At 48.2% G+C, this 23,931-nt stretch overlaps 1 pseudogene; it reads left to right on the top strand.

Moving 5' to 3' along the window:
• The first annotated feature begins 326 nt into the window (after positions 1 to 326).
• On the top strand, positions 327 to 6,735 carry LOC120856516 (annotated as a pseudogene).
• The last annotated feature ends 17,196 nt before the right edge of the window (positions 6,736 to 23,931 follow it).

Raw genomic sequence — 23,931 nt, 5'->3', positions numbered from 1 at the left:
GCACTCTGATTTTCCAGCTGCCACAGCGTCTGCGGTTTGGGTGAGGAGGAGGGGCAGTGACCACGTCCTTACCAGTTTCCCAACACATCCTTCTCTCCACCCACCTCGCCCCCACCTACCTACCTCAGTCCTGGACCTCGGGGAAGTCTGTCCAGAAGTCCTGGAAACTTAACCCTTTGCTGCCTAGCACCCTGGCCTCTGGTCGAGACATGCAGAAGACCATTGCGGGAAGGGAGAAGGGACAGGAGACGGAAACCTAGGTTTTGGAGTCCATTCTCTAGGCATCTGCTGAGCTCTGTACCAGGCCCCGTTCCAGCCTCATCCTCATGACCAACATTCAGGAGCAAGGCCCTCTGATGGACAAGATCCACTGCTTTGACAGTGAAATTGACCTCGGAGCAGCCCCTGGGGTCCTCCTGGTTATTAACCTCTTAGCAGGAGGGGAAAAGGACCTGGTCTTTCCCCCCCACTCCCCCGAGGATATCTCTCCCTCGCCCAGCCCCAACCCAAGGTAAGGTTGATCAGTCAGGGCTCTGTCATCCTCCTTTTGTTTTCTTGTCTCCCCAGGCGGAGCTGCTCTTGACGTAGGTTGGGGAGGCAGGGGAAAAGAAAGCCCTGAAGCACCTCACAAAGGCCCTATTGTGGGGAGCCCAGGACGGGTGGGGGCTCGCTCCCATTCAGTTCTCTGTAATGTGAGGCTGGCAGCAGTAATCACCACCTGTCAGCCCACAGAGGGGTCTGCCCACGGAACATCTGGTTCCGCAGCGCACGGTGCACGAGAGGCTGTGGAGGAGGAGGAGTTCCCGCAGGCCTGGAGACAAGGGGCCCGGGCTCCGAGGAGGGGGCGTGTACGCGGGGTGGGGCTGGGGAGGGGACGAGCTCGGCTCCTTAATGTGACACTCAGGGAAGGACCTGACCCTAGGCTGCTGGATCGAGGACCGGGCCCTGTCTGTAGAGGTATCTTGATACAGCACCAAACGGCAGAAGTGGCTTTTTGAAGACCCTGAGGAGTTAATAGCTCTGGGACTCTGTGTAAATGACATCAGTGTGAGGCTGCTGCTGCTGCTGCTAAGTCACTTCAGTCGTGTCTGACTCTGTGCGACCCCATAGACGGCAGCCCACCAGGCTCCCCCGTCCCTGGGATTCTCCAGGCAAGAACACTGGAGTGGGTTGCCATTTCTTTCTCCAGTGCATGAAAGTGAAAAGTGAAAGTGAAGTCTCTCAGTCGTGTCCGACTCTTGGTGACCCCTTGGACTGCAGCCTACCAGGCTCCTCTGTCCATGGGATTTTCCAGGCAAGAGTACTGGAGTGGGGTGCCATTACCTTCTCCATCAGTGTGAGGAGTGAGGACTAAGAACTGGTACTTCAACCTCACCATGTGTGTGCCTATCTTTATGTCATCTTTCTTTTCCCGGTTCCTCAATGAGGAAAAAAGTAGCTTTTTTATTTACTTTTTTTTTTTTTTTTCGCTTAAAATTTTTTTGGAAAAGTTCACTCAGACTTTTCTGAAAGGGCAGAAATCTTTGAGGTCTTGTCACTACTTTCTGCTTTTTTTTTTTTTTTCTTTTTGGCTCCTGTACAATAGCTAGTGCTATTTTGGAAGCCGTTTTAGAAGGTTAGTGGAACTGTGTGGGCCCATCCAATGAACTGTCCAAATTCATTAACGGAAATTAACTGCTGCTCAGAGACAGTACTTTGGTGGCTGAATCCTATCATCAGAAAACAGCTTCACAGCCCCTTCTCAGACCCTCCATTACATGTCACTTGACAGAAGCAGGTTATGACCTCTGGTTTGGATTGAACAAAAGACAGTGGGAAGCAGTGGCCCTAATGAGAGAAGGAGGGGCTAAGAGTTCATAGAGAAGTTCCACATCTGCCTCCAACCCCCAGCCTGAAGACAATAACCTCCAGGGATGGGGATGCAGGAATGGAGTCAAGAAGCAGGAGGTGCTGCTGCTGTGGGGACAGCTGTCTGCCAGATGTTTGGTCCAGGCGTGTCTCTGCATCACAAGCAAGGTTGAAGAGGTCCCCTTTACCCCTATTCTGCCCTCAAGAGTTCCCCACCCTCACTTCCCAGCTCTCCTCTTTATTCTCAATATCCTCTCCTCCCCAGTGCTGGCCTTTGTGTCTGCCCACGAGAGAAACCAACGTGTTCATATTGTCACTTTTTCATGGAGGAACCTGAGCCAGTGTTGTCTAAGTCCCAAATGGTGGGAAGGGAGAGGGCAGAGTTATAAGGAATGAAGTTGTTGATTCAGCTGTCAGTGCTTCCTCTGGGATCGGGCTCTGAGCTAAATAGGAACCAGAGTCCTTTCCCTTTTCCTCCTCCAGTCGCAAACTTTCTGGATTCTTCTCCTTGCATAGGGACTCTTCCCCAAGTTTCCTGGAAGCATCCCCTCCACCGATCCTTATTTCTCCATCTGCTTTATGTCAGAACATGCTCACCGTGAGAGCTGTGGAGACGGTCCTGGTGTGTCTCCCAGCCTGCAGGAGACGACTTTTAGCCTCAGCAGTGCCATCTGTGCTCTAGGAGGGCTCTTCCAGGCTTCAGCCAGAGGGCAGGAGCCATCCTTCCACCCTTAGCCCCTCTCTGCAGCTGCAGCCTCTCCTGTTGCTCTGCCCCTGCAGCCAGGATGCATCCTCCTCTGCTGCCCCAGCCACTAGGCCTGGTAAGCTCTCCTCTGCCTGCTCTTTAACTTCTGCTCTCACAATGCAGAGCTTAAAAGATTAAATCTTTATTTATGGATTTAATTATGCCATAGAAGAATTATAAATGTGGAAGCCAGTGTATTACTTTGCAGAGCAGAATGAGAAAGTAAAAACGAAGGCCTCTTGGCAGCCTCTCTCCAGAACATGGGTTCTGACAATATCTGCAGTTGGACACATCTCCAGAACACCCTGACATGACCTCCGGGTCATGACCTCCAGCCTTCCCAACTCCACCTTCTCTGAGAATGGACACCCTACCTCCTCATCCACAACTGTGTGGCCCAAGGGGAACAAATCAGATTGCCTCTCCTGAGGATTTAGAATTGTGATCAGAGATGTTAGGTCTGAGAGAGTGTCTGGAAGCATCTTTTCCCTGCCGTGGAGAGACAGTGAGAGCCAGATCACAGAGGGCAAAGGATGAGGAGACACCAGACAGAAGCAGAGGCAGGAGGGAGGGGGCAGCTGATGCGGACTGTGAGCAGTGATCTCAACCAGCCCTCCTGTGGTCACAATACCTCATTAGCCCTTGGGTTCTACAAAATGCCTGAATCCTTAAATACTCCCTTTTCTTGTTTGCTTTTCTTAATTTATTTTTTTGTTCAAGTTATATGAGTAGGTTTCCTACAACCCAAATCTGACTCCTCATCTTACCTTACCTTCCCACCAAAAACATCACCCCATCCCCTGAATTGTTGGGCACGTGGCCTTGAGGCCTTGACTCTTTAGTGTAGTGACTCCTGACCTTTTGACACCAGGGACCAGTTTTGTGGAAGACAATTTCTCCATGCACTGGTGTGGGAAAGATGGTTTCGAGATTGGAGCATGCAATCTAGATCCCTTGCATGAACAATTACAGTAGGATTTGTGCTCCTATGAGAATCTAATGCCTCCGCTGATCTGACAGGAGGCGGAGCTCAGGCAGTAAAGGGAGTGATGGGGAAGAGCTGTAAGTACAGATGAAACTTCCATCGCTCACCGCCCACTTCCTGTTGTGTGGCCTGCTTCCTAATAGGCGTGGGGCCTGCTAGAGGGGTTGAGGACCCCTGCTTTAGAAATGTTCCTCCCTGCCTGGGACCTAGAGGACTCACTAGAATAATGAAGAATCTGTGCAGGCCTGTCCTGAATCATTGTACCACGACTGGCTCACACCATTTGTCCTTCTTGACACCTCAGAGATGGCGACTCAGTTACGCTCCCCTGTACCAGCCCCTCCTGGTGTGTTGCTTCTTTATCCATCGTAGCTTGTAACACTATTCTCTGCAGCAGCCTGATGCTCCTTTAGGGTCTGGCAAGCTTGGAGTCAGAACGATCCTTGGGTCGGCATCTGGCTGTGCTCTGATGCTTTGAACAAGTTGCTTAATACCTTATCTATGAGATAATAATATCTGCCCAAGAGGATTGTTGCAATGAGGATTAGAGACGATATATGCCGACTCTTTATCAGAATGTAGCTCTCAAGCCCCACTTCCACTGGGAGGCTTTTCTGGCTGTTTCCAATCTCCCTTGGTCCCCCCACCCTCCAGCAGGGCCAGGGTCTTTTCCCTCTGGGCCCTGACTTACCCTGTGCGCATCCCAGGTGGAGCCCGTACCATCATGTGTTGTGTCTTGCTATTCTTTGAGTCCCCAGGGCCTCACCCAGACCCTGGCTCAGAGACGGGGCTCAATAAATACTGTATTTGTGGTCCCCCGGGAGACTGTGAACCCTTGGAACTCTGGGCAGATTTGTCCCCTAACTCAGTTCAGCAAGAAGTAAACGTTTTTGGTGACATTTTTCAATTCAGTTGGACAAAGACAAGCTACAGATAAAAACAGAATGCAGTCTCTTTTCAACTGCGGGACATGCTGGCCTTCTCACAGTGACAATTTCTAGCTCCTACATCTACGGAGAATGTCTCAAAGGAGGCTAAGCCCTGTGGCCCCAGGGGAGGAAGGCAATAAAACTACAGAAGGCAGTGGGGAGACCTTTGTTGTTCAGCATCTGGTTCACAGCAGGGATCATGGAGCAGTTAAGCCCATTCCCTCCCCAGCCCTGCCATTTCCTATCATTTCTCTTTGAGCCTGGGTTTCCTATTAACTTCTCTTTACTATTTTCCTATTTCCTATTATTTCTCTTCGAGCCTGGGTTTCTTCATCTATAGAATGCGGATAATACCAATTCCACGTATTGCTGTGAGAACGAAGTGAGGTAATCCTTGTAAAGCAGCAAACCAGTGCCTGGCACATAATAGGTGCTCAATAAGCATTGTTATCGTTATCAACATCATCTTGGTTGCAGGAGTCTTCTCAGATTAAGAAAGGCTCATGCTTTTTATCTCCTCGGACTTTACAACAATTCCATGAGACAGGCAATTCTCAGGAACCTGAGGAATATAAGAGATTTAATGATTGGTCTAAGATTGCATCATCATGAGTGTCGTGGGGCCAGAACACAGTCTTAGAGGCTATGTGGAGGAGCTGGAAGAGCTAGAGCTCTGAACACAAGCTGAGTTCAAATCTTTGCTCAGGTGCAGCACGCCCCCGCAGTCCCATGGATCTGTCTCGTGCTTGGATGAAAAAGACCCAGGGAGGCTCCTTGCTCCAGCCTCTGACCACCCTCCAACTTTTTTTCCACTCGCACCCTTTGGAATCAGCCACTCAGTTGTCCTCCATCAGCCAACACCATTTTGGTTTTTTTTTTTTTTTACTTTTTTTAAAAAATTATTTTTAATTGGAGGATAATTGCCTTACATATTGTATTGGTTTCTGCCATACATCAACAAGAATCAGCCATAGGTGTACCTATGTCCCCTCCCTCTTGAACCTTCCTTCCGCCTTCCATCCCTTCCCCGAGGTTGCCACAGAGCACCGGTGCTGACTCCTTGCATCACACAGCAAATTCCCCTAGCTATCTATTTCACATGTGGTCATGTGTATGTTTCCATGCGACTCCCTCAATCCGTCCCACCCTCTCCTTCCCCTGCTGTGCCCACAGGTCTGTTCTCTGTGTCTGCGTCTCCGCTGCTGCCCTGCAAATAGGCTCATCAGTACCATCTTTCTAGATTCCAGTCTTATGTGTTAATATACGATATTTAGCCAACATCATTTTTTGAGCTTAACTCCTTATTACTGATCAACCATGAACTAATGTGAAGAACTGACTCTATGGACGTGAGTTTGAGCAAGCTCCGGGAGATGGTGAAGGACAGGGAAGCTTGGTGTGCTGCAGTCCATGGGGTCGCAAAGAGTCAGACACAACTGAGTGACTGAACCGAACTGAACTGACGAACTCCCAGATTTGTCAAAATTATTCCACTGAGGTGGAGCCTGCCATCAACCACCTGGTCAGCATGTCTGCCGGCCTCCTACATCTACCTCTCTCTGGGCTTCTATTCCCACTGAGATGATGTGGCTCTGGAGGGCCTGGGCCACTTTTTTTTTACAAATTGGCTAAGGAGAAGTGAGAGGGTGCCAAAGGTCTCTTGAAAACGCAAAAGCAGCGGGGTGGCATCACGCCCTCCTCAGGATGGGCAGAAGCCGTCTCAAGATGAGTGGTGGAAAGCCCGGAACACCCTGGGAGCCACCCTGCTCATACAGAAGAACCCAAACCTGGCCATATTGGGTCTGCATGGCCTGGGGTCTGCCCGCGCAGACCCCCACCTCTGTAACTTCCTGGGGAGCCAGTTCCTAGGTGAGGAGGTGCAACTTGAAACTCTTCCGAAGATGGGTGACCACCTGACCAACCCCACAGGCTGGCTGGTCCCCATGCTGGGCTGGGTGGATATATCTTCCAAAGGCTCACCCTTAAGCACGGCGAGGAGCCTCAGGGACCCAGCGGCCTTTCAGGAGCCCCCCTAATAGGGCTTCTGTCTGAAGCCCCTCTCTGCAACCACTAGGCAGGTTTTAAACCACCCTGGGTCCCTCTCCCAACCCTTGGACTAAATAGAAACAATAAAGCTTTTTGCCACCAAGGGGAAAACAAAAATCCTTGCTCAGCCACTCACTGGCTGTATGATCCTGGGCAAATCAATTCTCCGAGGTCAGTGAGTCTTACCCACTCACAGACGTGTTGTGAGAGGTAGACGGACTACTGTGTATGAAATATCTAGCAGAATATCCAGGAAAATAAAGGAGCTCACTGCATGCTTGTCCCCAGGGCTGTGACTTGCAGTCTCATATCAGACAGTATGCAGCTGCCATCCCTGTGTGGTGATCAGCCATCTGTCTCAATCCACTGGTTCTCTGGCTGCCTTCGCTCTCCACTTGTACACTGTCTATGGGAAGAGAGAGCCCTTGTTCCCCACCATAATCGGTACATGATCAACAACAGCAGGGTTGACAGGTGTCCTGTGCCAGCAGTGGGGGAAGAAAGCAGGCTGTGGGGAAGCACCTCCACCCTTTCTCTGCACCTGAACCAACCCCACCAGCAATGATGTGTGTGTGGGTAGGTCTTAGTTTTCTTTTCTTTTTTAAAAAATACAGTGCTCCCAAGCTGCCTTTTCCCTTCTACCACGTTTTCTCCCTTGGAGATATTTCAGTTGTTCAGCATGTGTCCCTAGTAGCCATCACTGTTGACTTTTTTGGATTTATTTGCTGTTGGTTTTGACAGATCCTTCAATGCACTTTGGTTGCACTTCGTCTTACAGATACTTATTACTGTCCAATCGCACATGATTTTTGTTTTGTGGTTGCTGAATATTATAAATATTGTAAATCCAGGCAGCTGTGAAATGCATGAGCTGTTTTCCATCTATTCTGCCTGTCTTTTGGGATGAAGGAAGACAGTGTGGAGAGAGCACAGGGAAGGGAGAAAGACCTTTCCATCTCAGTGTGACGGGTTCGTGTGGCTGAGTGTCCAGGCTTTGCTCCTCATCCACTGTGTGACCTTGAGTCAGATGCTAACCTCCTTGAATCTCAGTGCTCATTTGCAAAATAGGATTATGTTATCTGGATTACCATCTCATAGGACTGTTGAGGTTCAAGTCCTAATGCATAAAGCTTTTAGGATCTCCAGGAAGGAATCTTAGGAATCATTGAGTTTAGCTCTCTCCTTTTACACTGGAGGAAATTGCAGTCCAGAGAGCCTTTTGAGGGCAGGGACCGTGTCATATTCATCTTGCTATGCTGGGGATCCAGGCAGAGTCAGGCGCACATGAGGTGTCTGATAAATACTTTGAAAATGAGTTGAGTGATCAGCTCGCAGTGACATATCTATGATTTAACCTCTTGGTGACTCAGGGTTATCAACATCAATTACTGCATGGTGTTGCTTTGCCCTGATGCCTTCAGAACCAATTATGCTGTGTACAGTGCGGCTATGATGCTTTTCTTCTTCATGCTTCTTCTCTCTGCTCCTTCACTGTCACCTATCAGTTCTCCCTGTAGCCTTTGGGGCCACTCTGAGAAATCTCCATCACTGTTTCTAATTGGCTGTCCACTTAGGCTTGGATGGAACAAGAGTTAAAAGGCTCTGAAAGATTTCAAGTTGGCAATCATGCCAGGTACTTTTATTGGCATCACAAGGAATGTGGCAGAGTATTCTACAGACCGGAAGCATAACCTATTTTAATCTGGAAGAGGCTTAATGTCATCTGGTTTAGGACCCTCAAGTCATGCAAGTATTTTCTAACTCACCATGCCCTTCCAGTGCCTTCCAGCATGATGTGATCAGTTTACTCAGTGATTTGTGAAGCAGGTATATGGTTTATGCTGGCAGTGACTGAGGATTCAATGTTCTACCCCTGGAATATCTGCCTGATGACCTGGATTCTTAAGCATTTTTCCCTCTCAGCAGAGGGGGAAGTAAACGCACACAGCTGTGGATTTCTCCTCTCATTCCTGACTATGACCTACAAATTCCCTTCTCTTTCTCTCTCCGTCCTTTCCAACCCTCCTTAGTCCAGACTGAGGTGAAATATTTTTTACTGCTGTATATTGTTTAGATATCTAAGGGAAGGTTTAATGATGTAAGCTAGAAACATTAGCTTAATAAGTAGGTAAGGGAAACGTTAGTTTTATCAGTGGGTTTTTTGTTTGTTTGTTTTGGTCTTTGGCTGTCACTTGTGGCTTGCAGACTTTGTTCCCCAGCCAGGGGTTGAACTTGGATTCACAGCAGTGAAGGCGCAGAGTCCTAACCACTGGACGGCCAGGGAAGTCTTTATCACTGGATTTTAAATTGAGGTAGAAGTAATCTTATTTAAACTGGGCTTTAGTATTCATTTGAAAGCCTGTAAATTGCAGACAAATTATCAGCCACAAATTGGGATTTATGATCTGTGGGTTTTTAATGAGGACAAGGGAGGCAGCTCAACACTCTTACTGATTCATGGTCTGAAAAAGATCAGCATGGCTTACCATTTCCCTGAGGACGGGACAGTGGCAGGGCCCAGAGCAGACATCTGAAATTCAAGTTGTAGTTCAGCTCTATTCTGCCTGCATAATCTCAGTTTCCTCACCTGTAAGGTAACAACAATATTCGTATTTCCCTCACAGGGGCAGTGTGATGACTAAAATGAGATAACACATGTGAAAGTGTTTTGTAAATCACAGAGCCACACACAGGCCTGCTGCTCAGATCACTCCATTAAGATTTATCGTAGAGTGTTTCGTGACTGTGCTAGGAATGGGACAAGCCAAGGAACCTGTCTGGCAAGAAGGATAAAGGGGATGTTGTACAAATAAAAAAAGACATCATTAGGAGAGTTGATTATTACAAATGAAAGGAACTTGTAATAGGTATCTCAGACTCTCAAAGGGGATATGATTTCTACGGAACTTGGACCCTGTTATGAGATTGAACCACTGTGAGCGGTCATCAGAAGGCAGAAAACGCAGTCATAGATGGTGTTCAGGCTGCAAGTCAGAACACCACGCAGTGTAGAGCGAAGCCCAATGCCTAGTTATAGGGCGCGCATGCTCAGTTGCATCCGACTTTGCAACCCATAGACTGTAGCCACCCCTCTGTCCATGGGATTTCCCACACAAGAATACTGGAGTGGGTTGCCATTTTCTCCTCCAAGGGATCTTCCCAGGCCTGGGATAGAACCTACATCTCCTGTGGCTTCCACATTGGCGGGTGGATTCTTTACTACTGAGCCACCTGGGAAGTCCGCCTAGTTATACAGCGGGAAGCACATCTGGAGGTGAGACACACAGCTGCGTTAGGGAAGGTCACTGAGAGACTCTCAAGTCTGAATGGAGCTTGTGCGAAAAGCAGCACCTGTGGGAACACCCCAATGTCAAAGCCAGCTTGGACAGGCAATTGATTAATGAAAACTGTAATGGATATTGGTGAAGTATATACTACGTGCCTCCTCACAGTTGGACTTCCCTGGTGGCTCAGACGCTAAAGCCTCTGTCTACAAGGCGGGAGACCCAGGTTCGAGCCCTGGGTTGGGAAGATCCCCTGGAGAAGGAAACGGCAACCCACCCCAGTACTATTGCCTGGAAAATCCCATGGACAGAGGAGTCTGGCAGGCTACAGTCTATGGGGTCACAAAAAGTCGGACACGACTAAGCGACTTCACTTCCTCACAACAGTCAATGTCCACAGACGTGGACATGTCTTCACAGTTTGTGGACTTGTGGTTTAAAGACATGAGTAAATAGAAACCACATTGCAGTGTGGTCAGACTTGTGCAACAAGAGGACTTTGTTCATGGTATGGGGGGTGTGTCAACTTCTAGAGGGTCGTCAGCCTGGCTGGAGGGAGGACCCCTCCGCACACCACTCTCATCATCACTCAGCTGGGCCTCTGCAGGGGTCTCCCAACTGAGCTGCCCCAGAGTCTCTCCTGGCTCCAGTACCTGTGTCATGGTGTCTTGCTGTATGTCACTGCTTGTTAATGGACCCATCTTCCCAGACTAGACTGACTTCCTCTTTATAGCGGTGGTAGCTACTCCTCAGGCTTCATGGATGTTTGAGAAGAACAGGGAGAGGGAAGGGCACAAAGGGAGGAAGGAGGGTCCTCATGGTCCAGGGCTGTCCTCTCCTTCCAAACTTGTTCACAACAAGTGGAATGGCAACCCACTCCAGTATTCTTGCCTGAAGAACCAACCGCATGGACAGAGGCGCATGGCGGGCTACACAGCTACTCTTTGCTTCACACAGTTGCAAAGAGTCAGACACGATGGAGCACACACCAGCACACAAGCTCTCCTGAAGGAGCAGCTTCCCTCATGAGACAGCCAGCAGCCAGAACCCTAGCCAGTTCTTTTTTTGCACAGTTTTCCTTATAAGTCTCCTAGGAACAGGACCTGTTGCCAGTTGTGCATCCCCTGGAGCAAGTCTCACTGGATGCCCCCCCCCTACCTCCTAGGAATTCATCTTCGCCTTGGGCTGCAGCCTCTGTAGAGCACTTACCTCCAGGCCTGCCACCCACAGAAATAATAAACAGCAGCACTGTTTACAGAGCCTTTGGCACCCACCCTACACAGCACAAATGCAGTGGTTTTAAGCCTCAAAACAGTGATTCCCAACACATTTAATGAGAGCCAGACTTTGCGCTGGGGGCTAAGAAGACGTGATGACTTCCAGGCCTCAGAAACTGACTACTCAGTTGGGATGGGGGAATGGGGAGGCGGCCAAGGGTAGAATGATAAGATAGGCATGGATTTCCCTCTGCCTGTGGCTGGATAGTTTAGGATAAGTGATGTTAGAGAGCAGTGCTTCATGAGAATTCCAAGGAGGGAGTGGTCTGTACTCCAGAAGGGGGATTTGAAGAGGTGCCATCAAGTGGTAGTGTTTGAGGTGGCCTCAGAGGAAGGGCTGGACTGAAAGGGTGCCCCAGGAGAGGACACTGGCAGGAGCCCAGGTGTGGAGATGGTCAGGTGCAAGTATAGTCAGGAAAGAGCTACTAGGTGAGTTTTATGAGAATATAAATTGCCTCTAAGGGTGTACAATGAAATAAAAGCCCAAAACTCTCGATCAGGCCATATTGCTAAGGGAGTTCTTTTTGAGTTGAGCTAACCAACAAAGGTCCACCTAGTCGAAGCTATGGTTTTTCCTGTGGTCATGTATGGATGTGAGAGTTGGACTATAAAGAAGGCTGAGTGCTGAAGAATTGATGCTTTTGAACTGTGGTGTTGGAGAAGACTCTTGAGAGTTCCTTGGACTGCAAGGAGATCCAACCAGTCCATCCTAAAGGAAATCAGTCCTGAATATTCATTAGAAGGACTGATGCTGAAGCTGAAACTCCAATACTTTGGTCACCTGATGTGAAGAAGTGACTCATTGGAAAGACCCCGATGCTCGGAAAGATTGAAGGTGGGAGGAGAATGGGACAACAGAGGATGAGATGGTTGGATGGCATCACCAACGTGATGGACATGAGTTTGAGTAGGCTCCGGGAATTGATGATGGACAGGGAAGCCTGGTGTGCTGCAATCCATGACGTCGCAGAGTCAGACACAACTGAGCGACTGAACTAACGAACTAAGCATGTTGAGGGGATTCCCAGATGGCGCCAATGGTAAAAAGCCCACCTGCCAACGTAGGAAATATGAGACACCGGTTCAGTCCCTGGGTGGGGAAGACCCCCTGTAGGAGGAAATGGCGCCCCACTCCAGCGTTCTTGCCTGGAGAATCCCATGGACAGAGGAGCCTGGCGGGCTATGGTCCATAGGTTTATAATGGGTTGGACACAACTGAAGCGGCTTTGCATGCGTGGGAGAATGAAGAGGAGCCAGTGGAGGAAAGAGACTGCGTAGAACTAGGGAAAGTCCTCATTTCTAAATCTGAGAGGAGGAAGGACCAAGAAGGAGGAGGCAGCCGGGACCCCCAAACATTCAGAGAGGCCAGAAAGGTGAGGGAAGCAGCTGGAGGGCGTTTGCTGAGAAGTGCGAGTTAGGGAGGGAAGGGGAGGCAGTGCAACAAGGCTGCTCACTGAAGAAACTGGGTGTTCGACAGGCAGGTGTGCTGGGCAGGAGGTGGAGAGAAAGAGAAGCAGGGTTGAGGGAAGTTTTGTTTAAATATTTTATATTAAGAAATATTGATATTTTAAATGTACAGAAAATAATGTAATTGGCAACCGTGAATCACCACTCAGACTTAAAATGTTCACATTTCTGATGCTTGCTGTAGATCTTTCTTTCTTGAAAGAAAAAAAAAGACATATAAGCTTACAGATTCAGTTAAAGATCTTCCCCACCCTCACCTCCCTTCTCTCCTCACAGGTCATTCAGTTCAGTTCAGTTGCTCAGTCGTGTCCGACTCTGCGACCCCATGAATCGCAGCATACCAGGCCTCCCTGTCCATCACCATCTCCCGGAGTTCACTCAGACTCGCGTCCATCGAGTCAGTGATGCCATCCAGCCATCTCATCCTCTCTCGTCCCCTTCTTCTCCTGCTCCCAATCCCTTCCAGCATCAGAGTCTTTTCCAATGAGTCAACTCTTCGCATGAGGTGGCCAAAGTACTGGAGTTTCAGCTTTAGCATCATTCCTTCCAAAGAAATCTCAGGGTTGATCTCCTTCTCCTTCACAGGTCATTACTATCCTTAAATCAGTATCATCCCCTTGTGTTTAAAACAATATGTTTATTGCACATATCTGTACCAAGTCAGCTTGTAGAATTATTTTGTATGTTTTAAAATTCACATAAAAAGTATCTTCTATAAATGTTATTGTTGTTCCATTGCTCAGTCATGTTCGACTCTGAGACCCCACGCACTGTAGCCCACCAGGCGCCTCTGTCCATGGGATTTCCCAGGCAAGAATACTGGAGTGGGTTGCCATTTCCTCCTCCAGAGGGGATCTTCCCCACCGAGGGATTGAAGCCAGGTCTCCTGCATTGGCAGGTAGATTCTTTACTGCTAAGCCACCAGGGCAGTGCCTTCTATTAAGTACATGTATGCAATCTTTTTAAGCTCCAGCATTATTTTGGAGGTTGCCCAGAATGGTCACAGAGCTCCGGCTCCTTCATTTTCACTCCCGCTCTATTCTTGCGCCCGTCTCTCCCCTCCTGCCGGCTGTTCCCACTTCTCACTGTTACACACACAGTGCAGAGCATCCTGGTTCAGGCATCCCTGTGTCCATGTGGGAGGGTCCTGGACAGACCCCAGAAGCGGGGGAAGCCATGCATCATGGTGCATCTGTCTGGGGCTTCACAGGGCACTGGGACTTCCCAAAGGGGGGTGCTGCTCCATTCCTGTTTCTACTCAGTGTTTGTTTCCAGAAGGGGAAAGGCTGGCATCTGGGCAGAGGTTGATGGTCAGTGTGATGGAGAGAGGGAACCAGCCCACACAGGATGAGGACAGGTGTGTGCGTAGGAGGCTTCTTGCAGAAGAGCAAAGGGATGAGACACCGAGTGACATGGAGAAAGTTGACCTTAGGAAGAATCAGCTGTTGGGAAGGTGAGGGCTGGGAATCAGCTCTAAGTCTGAGAAGGAAAATTAGGGGAACAGCCAACAGCAAAGGGAATTTGGCACAAAGGCAGCAAGAGATGGCGGAGATAGGGCTGAGAAGTGAGGGCCAGGGGAACTTGCCAGGGGTCCACAGCAACTCGCCTCATAGCCAGCCTCCCCTCCGCCTCCTGAACAGTCTTGGTCAACTGGTAACAGCTAACAGCTCCTCGCTTTTTTTGAGGCTTTACAATGTGTCCTTGATAGGCATCTTCCCATTTCACAATCACCTTCGATAGCATGACAGGCTACAAACAAAAAGACTTCAGGCTTTTAGTTGCTATAAGGTTTATGTTAGTAGGTACTGTGTGTCGTGTGACTGCCCCTGAAGATGAGACATCTCAGGCCAAATGAGAAGCACAGCGTTAGTGGGGCGGTGGGGGGCGGGGGGTAGGGGGCTGCGGGAGTCAGTCTGGTCACTCTGCTGGGTCAGGTCTGAGAAGGAGTGTTCTTTTCTGCCCTAGGTGAAATGGCGAATTAGATCTGCTACTATTTATTAGGCATCTACTGGGCGCTAGGCTCCTGTGAGATGCTTTGCATGCCTTCTTTTTAATCCCAACAACAGTCCTGAAAAGTTGATGTTATTATCTCTATTCTACAAGCAAGAAATTTGAGCTTCCAGAGGCTGTCACAAGGCAAGGTCACTGGGATCTGGTATTGTTAATATCCACCGAAGAAAAGACCTGTGGGAAGTAAGAGCCCTGTCTTCAAATATGAGAAAGGTCATCATAACAGTTTCATCTGGCCTGTAAGTGTAAAGTAAGGCTCTTAGTAGGGATAAGTTACACAAAGAGAGGGAGTTCCATTTAACAAAAGGAAGAATGGTCAGCCCTTGCTAGAATGCTTTGTTACCTTTGGTGGTAGTGAGCTCCCTATTCCTGGAGGTATTCGAGCAAAGGCTGGGTGAAAGTTGGGTGGGGCTTCACAGAGGAAGGCAAGTGTTAGAGGAGTGGAATAGATGCCCCTCAGAATATTTTCCAACATTCAAATTTTGTTAAAGTTTTTAGCAAGATAAAAAAGAGGGAAGTCAAGAGAGAAGAGTTCAAAGGCGTTGGAATGGCTGGCCATGGGGCAATGGCTGGCAGAGCTCCGCATGCTACACCTTGGAAAATGCGCGCCGCTCTTCTGGCTACTAGGGTGAGGGGTTGAACCTGGGTCCTGCCCCACCCACCCGGACTCGGCCTCAGGTGAAGTCTCCTGGAGAAGTTGGAGGAAGAAGTTTGGTGTGTACATTTGTGCCTCAGCGACTCCCAATCCATTTTCACAAGCTCTGGTTTAGGCAGGTGTCTGGCTGTGGTTTGAATCCGACTTGTTTGCATTTCTGCAGCAGGCGGCCTCTGTGACTGGCTGCAGAGGGAGAGATTTGCTTTGCACATAATTTAATCCAAGGGTTAGTTACTGAGTTTGCTCCTCCCCAGACAAGGGGAATCAACACACTTTCCCCCAACCTTGCCTTCGTTTGGTCATTAGCAGGGATGCTGCTCTATGAGCCTTGTTAGATTCATAGGATCACAACTCAGAGGTGATTTACTGTAACTCCTAATATTAAAAACCTCCGAATGAGACATGTGGAATGAATAATGCTCTGTAGTGAATTCGTTAATGAATTTCCTCTCTGCTTGCAAAATAAAGGGATTGGCCAAAAAAAACGGAGGGGGGACTGGGAGCAGAAAAAGACCATGAAACTGTGCCAATTGGGTTCTTGATGATTCTGGAGAGAAAACAATCAGAAATTGCTTTAAAAAAAAATCCACATTCTATTCTCAGTAGGGACAGTCATTAATTTCAGGGTAGAAGATGGCTTGGCATCTTTCTGTTATCCTTAGAATAAATAAGCAGTTACCTTCAAAAAAAAAAAAAGGTGAGGGAGGTTATGATCCAGGGTTTAAGTCATCTTGGCTGGTTTCTGATTTGCACGTAGATGGTGAAGTTTGCCTTTGTTTCAGAGGTTGATTGCTGGGAAGGGGAATTCATGAAGAATGAAAACCTGTTCAGCAACAAGCGAGGAGGCAGTGGGGCCTCTGAGCAGTTCCTCCGAGCTCACTGCTGGTCTGCGCACCCTCACCTGTTGGGCCACAGTGTTCTGCTCGAGGCCAATGAACAGAATCAGCTTCCTGGGCGTGTGATGCCTGCACAGGGGTCACAAAGGACCCCACACTTAGAAGGGTCCCACACCTGGTTTAATGCTCTGCTCTTGCTGTCTTGCGGTTCGTAATTTTTGAAAGAGAAGCCCCTTTGCTTTCATTGTGCACTGGGTCCTGAAGTTATGTAGCTAGACCCACCAGCCGGTGATTCTTTCACTGACCTATCACTTGTTCTGTCATCTGCCCTTTCCAGCTCTAGTTTTTCTCAGAAGACCAACCAGTAAGATGTTTGCTCCACAAATACGTGTATTGGGTAAAAGTACGTATCTGTGTTTTAAAAAGATGGACAATTAATTGCTTTTTACACTCTGACTGAAATATAAGACATGTTTACTGTGGAAAAAATGATGAGTACAAAGAAACCATCCATATACCCACCACACAACAACATAACTTTCTAGTCCTCTTTTGTACATATTTTTGCTTTCCTCTATCTTTGTGTCATTGGCAATATGCAGAAATAATGTATTGGAAAATGCTTCTAAACAATTCCCAATGTAGCCTGGGCTTTCCCCTATATTTTTTCCCCTCAGATTTTATGATACTCTATTGTATAAGGATACCATCGTCTACTCAGTCTCCTTACTGTTGGGTCATTTTGTGTTTATTATAAATAACACTCCAAAGAGAACACTCATGGATATAAACAAAACATTATTTTCTTGGGATAGTTCCTAGAAATCGGACTTAGTAAGACCTTTGGCGCACATCGTTGCCAAATTGGCCTCTGGAAAAGGGTTCCAACTTCCAGTGGGGAAGGGAGGAGGGAGGAGGTTGAAGAAGGGCTAAGACAGTGATGGAAGGCAAGGGAGCTCTGCTGGGGCCTTTGGGCTCTGGGTCAGCAGCTGAGTTTCTTTTCCAAGTTCAGATCCTGGTCTACACTACAAAGATCTGGAACAGAGCTGGTTTTCCTCTCATCTACAGCTCTTCCAGGAGACAACTAAGGATTGGACAGCTGGGGAAAGAGGGCTCCCAGGAGCTGTGTCACATTCGATGGCTGTAGGGAAAGGACACTGTCTGCCCCTGCAGGGCTGCTATGCTGTGCTAAGTTGCTTCAGTCATGTCCGACTCTTTGCGACCCCATGGCCTGTAGTCCACCAGGCTCCTCTGTCCATGGGATTCTCCAGGCAAGAATACAGGAGTGGGTTGCCATGCCCTCCTCCAGGGGATCTTTCCAACCCAGGGATCGAACCCATGTCTCTTACATCGCCTGCATTGGCAGGCAGGCTCTTTACCACTACCACCACCTGGGAAGCCCGCAGAGATGCCACTGGGAATGTTTAAGTGTGCTCAGCTTAGCTGCACATCTGCACTCCTTCTGAAGTCTCCTGAGTGGAGGAAAATAACATCCCCAGCTCGATAGCCTCTTCCAGTGTGAAAAGAGCATGGAGAGGCCACTGCCCTCTGCAGATTCATTCTGAATGTAAATGATCTCTGTTTGCAGTTGCTGAAGGAGTCGGCCTGTGGCTGCCTGGGTCATTTAGATGTTTCTTTCGGTCTTGGGGAGGGGGAATAATATGTGATTGGTCTGTTTACTGTGGAGGCCAAGGCCTGTCTGACTGTGGGAGAAACTGCCATACGATGCTAGGGTCGGGGAGGGGGCTCTCACGATCTCGGAGAACCTCTAGATGTTTCCGCTCTGGGTCAGTGGCCAGGGTCACTGCCAGAAACTGACTTCTGCCAGGTGAGAGGAGAGGGGAGGCGTGTGTTCTCGGAGGCCTGGGGTTGAGAAGTGATCTTTAGAGACAAGCAATGAAGCAGACCCCAAAGGCGCCTTGGCTGCGGCAGGGTATGGGGCCAGGAAGAAGCAGGGGTCTGGCTTCATGTGAAGTTGCCCTGGTTCTTCTTTGCTTGGATGACCCTCTGTTAGCTTGGTGATTTTTCCCACTGCTACAGATAAAAATTTCTGAGTTACAACATTATCCCACAACTTCTTTCTGCCTCTGCCCACAGTTGATCTCCCCTTAGCCTTGTGCAAGGCGCTGCTGGTTCTGGGGCTCTGGTGGGAGGTTCCTCACTCCTACCAGCTGGCTGTACACCAAGCTAGAGTCTCCAGGGACAAACCACCAGCTTTTTGACTCCTCCTCCCTAGCGTCCCCCTCCCCACCATGGGAAGAACAAAGGACTCCCAACCGCCCCTCCCCGTACCCCTTCCCTCGCCCACTGCCTCCGCCAGCCACCCCTCTGCCTTTGGGCCTTTGGTTCTGTCCCAAGTCCACTTAGTAAACAAAAAGGCCTGTGGACACAAGCCTGAGCTTCCGCAAGTTCTTTAACAATTGCTTGAATTTTGACTTTTCAGTCTTATGGTAAGTTTTACAAAATTACTAACACCTTTTATAAAGACACAATTTATAGATATTTTTAAGTCACTGTCTTTGCACTTCTGTTCTAAGGGAGCCTATGAAAAATGTCCCCTTTGAAAGGGGCTGAAAGGGTTGAGGGGAGGACGAGGGGCTTCCTGGTGGTCCAGAGGTTAAGACTCTGCACTTCCACTGTAGAGGATTTGGGTTTGATCTCTGGTTGGGGAACTCAGATTCCCATGTACCTCACAGCACAGTTCAGTTCAGTTCAGTGGCTCAGTCGTGTCCGACTCCTTGTGACCCCATGAATCGCAGCACGCCAGGCCTCCCTGTCTATCACCAACTCCCGGAGTTCACTCAGACTCACGTCCATTGAGTCAGTGATGCCATCCAGCCATCTCATCCTCTGTCGTCCCCTCCTCCTCCTGCCCCCAATCCCTCCCAGCATCACAGTCTTTTCCAATGAGTCAACTCTTTCCATGAGGTGGCCAGAGTACTGGAGTTTCAGCTTTAGCATCATTCCTCCCAAAGAAATCCCAGGGCTGATCTCCTTCAGAATGGACTGGTTGGAACTCCTTGCAGTCCAAGGGACTCTCAAGAGTCTTCTCCAACACCACAGTTCAAAAGCATCAATTCTTCGGCGCTCAGCCTTCTTCACAGTCCAACTCTCACATCCATACATGACCACAGGGAGGCTTTTTAGTTCCTCTTCACTTTCTGCCATAAGGGTGGTGTCATCTGCATATCTGAGGTGATCGATATTTCTCCCGGCAATCTTGATTCCAGCTTGTGTTTCTTTCAGTCCAGTGTTTCTCATGATGTACTCTGCATAGAAGTTAAATAAGCAGGGTGACAATATACAGCCTTGACATACTCCTTTTCCTATTTGGAACCAGTCTGTTGTTCCATGTCCAGTTCTAACTGTTGCTTCCTGACCCACATACAGATTTCTCAAGAGGCAGGTCAGGTGGTCTGGGATTCCCATCTCTTTCAGAATTTTCCACAGTTTATTGAGATCCACAAGGTCAAAGGCTTTGGCATAAAGCAGAAACAGATGTTTTTCTGGAACTCTCTTGCTTTTTCCATGATCCAGCGGATGTTGGCAATTTGATCTCTGGTTCCTCTGCCTTTTCTAAAACCAGCTTGAACATCAGGAAGTTCATGGTTCACGTGTTGCTGATACCTGGCTTGGAGAATTTTGAGCCTTACTTTACTAGCATGTGAGATGAGTGCAATTGTGTGGTAGTTTGAGCATTCTTTGGCATTGCCTTTCTTTGGGATTGGAATGAAAATGGACCTTTTCCAGTCCTGTGGCCACTGCTGAGTTTTCCAAATTTGCTGGCATATTGAGTGCGGCACTTTCACAGCATCATCTTTCAGGATTTGAAACAGCTCAACTGGAATTCCATCACCTCCACTAGCTTTGTTCGTAGTGATGCTTTCTAAGGCCCACTTGACTTCACATTCCAGGATGTCTTGCTCTAGATGAGTGATCACACCATCATGATTATCTGGGTCATGAAGATCTTTTTTTGTACAGTTCTTCTGTGTATTCTTGCCACCTCTTCTTAATATCTTCTGCTTCTGTGAGTTCCATACCATTTCTGTCCTTTATCGAGCCCATCTTTGCATGAAATGTTCCCTTGGTATCTCTAATTTTCTTGAAGAGATCTCTAGTCTTTCCCATTCTGTTCTTTTCCTCTATTACCCCGCGTCCGAGGTCAGGGGCGGCGGCCGAGAGGAGCTACCCCACGTCCGAGGCCAGGGGCGGTGGCTGAAAGGAGCTGCCCCACGTCCGAGGTCAGTGGCAGCCGGGAGGAGACACCTCACGCTGGAGGCCAGGGGCAGTGGCCCTGAGGAGCTACCCATGCCCGAGGCCGGAGGAGCAGCCCGAGGAGCGGTGGCTGAGCAGGCACAGGAGGGCCTAGAGGAGCTATCCCACGTTGAAGGTCAGGAAGGGCAGTGGTGAGGAGATACCCCTCATCCAAGGTAAGGAGCAGCGGCTGTGCTTTGCTGGAGCAGCCATGAAGAGATACCCCACTCCCAAGGTAAGAGAAACCCAAGTAAGATGGTAGGTGTTGCAAGAGGGCATCAGAGGGCAGACACACTGAAACCATACTCACAGAAAACTAGTCAATCTAATCACACTAGGACCACAGCCTTGTCTAACTCAATGAAACAAAGCCATGCCCGCAGGGCAACCCAAGATGGGCGGGTCATGGTGGAGAGGTCTGACAGAATGTGGTCCACTGGAGAAGGGAATGGCAAGCCACTTCAGTATTCTTGCCTTGAGAACCCCATGAACAGTATCAAAAGGCAAAATGATAGGATACTGAAAGAGGAATTCCCCAGGTCAGTAGGTGCCCAATATGCTACTGGAGATCAGTGGAGAAATAACTCCAAAAGAATGAAGGGATGGAGCCAAAGCAAAAACAATACCCAGCTGTGGATGTGACTGGTGATAGAAGCAAGGTCCAATGCTGTAAAGAGCAATATTGCATAGGAACCTGGAATGTCAGGTCCATGAATCAAGGCAAATTGGAAGTGATCAAACAAGAGATGGCAAGGGTGAACGCTGACATTCTAGGAATCAGCGAACTAAAATGGACTGGAATGGGTGAATTTAACTCAGATGACTATTATATCTACTACTGTGGGCAGGAATCCCTCAGAAGAAATGGAGAAGCCATCACGGTCAACAAGAGAGTCCGAAATGCAGTACTTGGATGCCATCTCAAAAACTACAGAATGATCTCTGTTCGTCTCCAAGGCAAACCACTCAATATCACAGTTATCCAAGTCTATGCCCCAACCAGTAATGCTGAAGAAGCTGAAGTTGAACGGTTTTATGAAGACCTCCAAGACCTTTTAGAACTAACACCCAAAAAAGATGTCCTTTTCATTATAGGGGACTGGAATGCAAAAGTAGGAAGTCAAGAAACACCTGGAGTAACAGGCAAATTTGGCCTTGGAATGTGGAATGAAGCAGGGCAAAGACTAATAGAATTTTGCCAAGAAAATGCACTGGTCACAGCAAACACTCTTTTCCAACAACGCAAGAGAAGACTCTACACATGGACATCACCAGATGGTCAACACCAAAATCAGACTGATTACGTTCTTTGCAGCCAAAGATGGAGAAGCTCTATACAGTCAACAAAAACAAGACCAGGAGCTGACTGTGGCTCAGATCATGAACTCCTTATTACCAAATTCAGACTCAAATTGAAGAAAGTAGGGAAAACCGCCAGACCATTCAGGTATGACCTCAATCAAATCCCTTATGATTATACAGTGGAAGTGAGAAATAGATTTCAGGGCCTAGATCTGATAGATAGAGTGCCTGATGAACTATGGAATGAGGTTCATGACATTGTACAGGAGACAGGGATCAAGACCATCCCCATGGAAAAGAAATGCAAAAAAGCAAAATGGCTGTCTGAGGAGGCCTTACAAATAACTGTGAAAAGAAGAGAGGCAAAAAGCAAAGGAAAAAAGGAAAGATATAAGCATCTGAATGCAGAGTTCCAAGGAATAGCAAGAAGAGATAAGAAAGCCTCACAGCACACCCAAGGGAAAAAAAGGAATAAAAGGGGCTGAGTAGGACTTCCCTGGTGGTCCAGTGGTGAAGATTCAATGCAGGGGCCCTGAGTTCTATCCCTGATCAGGGAACTAGATCCCATATGCCACAACTAAAGATCCTGCATGCCACAACTGAGACCCAGCACAGCCAAATAAATGATTAAATAAATATTTTTTAAAAGGTAGGGTGGGGATGAGGGCTGAACTTCACACAAATTTGAAAAATTCTGCACAGGGCCTCTAATAATCACAGCTGCCTTTGTTGAGCCCTTGATGAGCAGACAAGCCCTGTGCTCATTTTTCTTGAAACAGGCATCACCATCATCCTCATTTTCCAAAAAAAGATGGACAAAGTGTGGCCGGACAAGCCCTCACAGACCTGGAAGCTGAGAATCAAATGTCAGTTCAATCCCAAAGCCCATGTTCTTAATTTTATTAGAATCTCCCTGTGAGAGGCATCATTCTAGGTAGTGAGGGGATGAGAATGGAATGTGGTTACCAAAATTAATTCCAATATTCCTGGACAGTTAGTTTATAATCCAGGAGGGGCTATAACACACAAAACTAATGAAGGTTGGACTGTGATAACTGCTAAAAATCAAATGCAAGAAGGTGCTTAAGAGCAGAGGAGAGATTAATTCTAGCTTAATGGGTTGGGACTGAAGAGGGAAGGAAAGAGATCATTCATTTTAAAACTAAAATTTAATTGAGCGGCTACTACGTGCAAGGAATTGCACTGAGCACTAGAGATACTGAGTTGAAAAAGACACTAACCTTCAAAGCACTCTCTATCTCAGACAGATGAATGAGCCACGAGAAAACAACGAGACAGGGCTGTGGCAGAGGCACACACATGATGGGAGCCTCCTGGCCCTTCCCCACCTCCAGGCTGGTTAGGGAAGCGCTTGGGTGGTCAGAAGAGATGGAAGGGAAAGGCTTGATCACTGTAAGCAGAAGGAACAGCTGAAACAAATTCAGGGTGAGAGGTGGGGCCCCACACAGGAATTTGAATGGGTTTCAGCTGGGTGAGGGCAGGGTATGCTCCTTGGACCGCACTGTAGGAAGATGAGAGAGGTGTATCTAAACCTGAACCACAAAGTTTAAAAAATTCAACAAGGAAACTGATATTTTCTGGCAACAGCGGGGGCCTGCTGAAGGTGTTACGAATGGGAGTGATGAGCCTTAAAAGGCTGACTCTGGCAGCACTGACCAGTGAAGACTGGAGTCAGAGAGGCCAGACAGAAGGCCATTGCAGTGAGGCGGGTGAGAAATGAGTTTCAGTTAAGGTTTCCCATTGACTCTGAGTAAAGACCAAAGCCATTACAAATGAAGCATCAGGCCCCCAGACTGACCCATTATCTCTGTGACCTCATCTCCCACTCCGTCTCTCCTGGCTCAGCCACACCGACTACTAGCTGATCCTTGAACATGCCTGTCACACTGACCTCAGGGCCTTTGCACCTTCTCTTTCCTGTCTGGAATGATCTTTCTCTAGATGTTCACAAGGTTCACTCCCTTAGCTGCTTTAAGCCTTTGCTTAAGGTCTCCTTTCTAATGAAGCATTGTTGTTGTTCAGTTGCTAAGTCATGTCTGAGTCTTTGCAACCCCATGGACTGTCTTCCACTATCTCCTGGAGTTTACTTAGTTTCATGTCCATTGAGTCAGTGATGCTATCTAACCATTTTATCCCCCCTGCCACCCCTTTCTCCTTTTGCCTTCAATCTTTCCCAGCATCAGTGTCTTTTCCAATGAGTTGGCCCTTTGCATTAGGTGGGCAAAGCTTCAGCTTCAGCAACAGTCCTTCCAGTGAACATTCAGGGTTG

Source organism: Oryx dammah, unplaced genomic scaffold (assembly GCF_014754425.2).
Source record: "Oryx dammah isolate SB20612 unplaced genomic scaffold, SCBI_Odam_1.1 HiC_scaffold_28, whole genome shotgun sequence".
Lineage (NCBI taxonomy): Eukaryota > Metazoa > Chordata > Mammalia > Artiodactyla > Bovidae > Oryx > Oryx dammah.
This window is presented reverse-complemented; position numbering and strand designations above follow the sequence as displayed.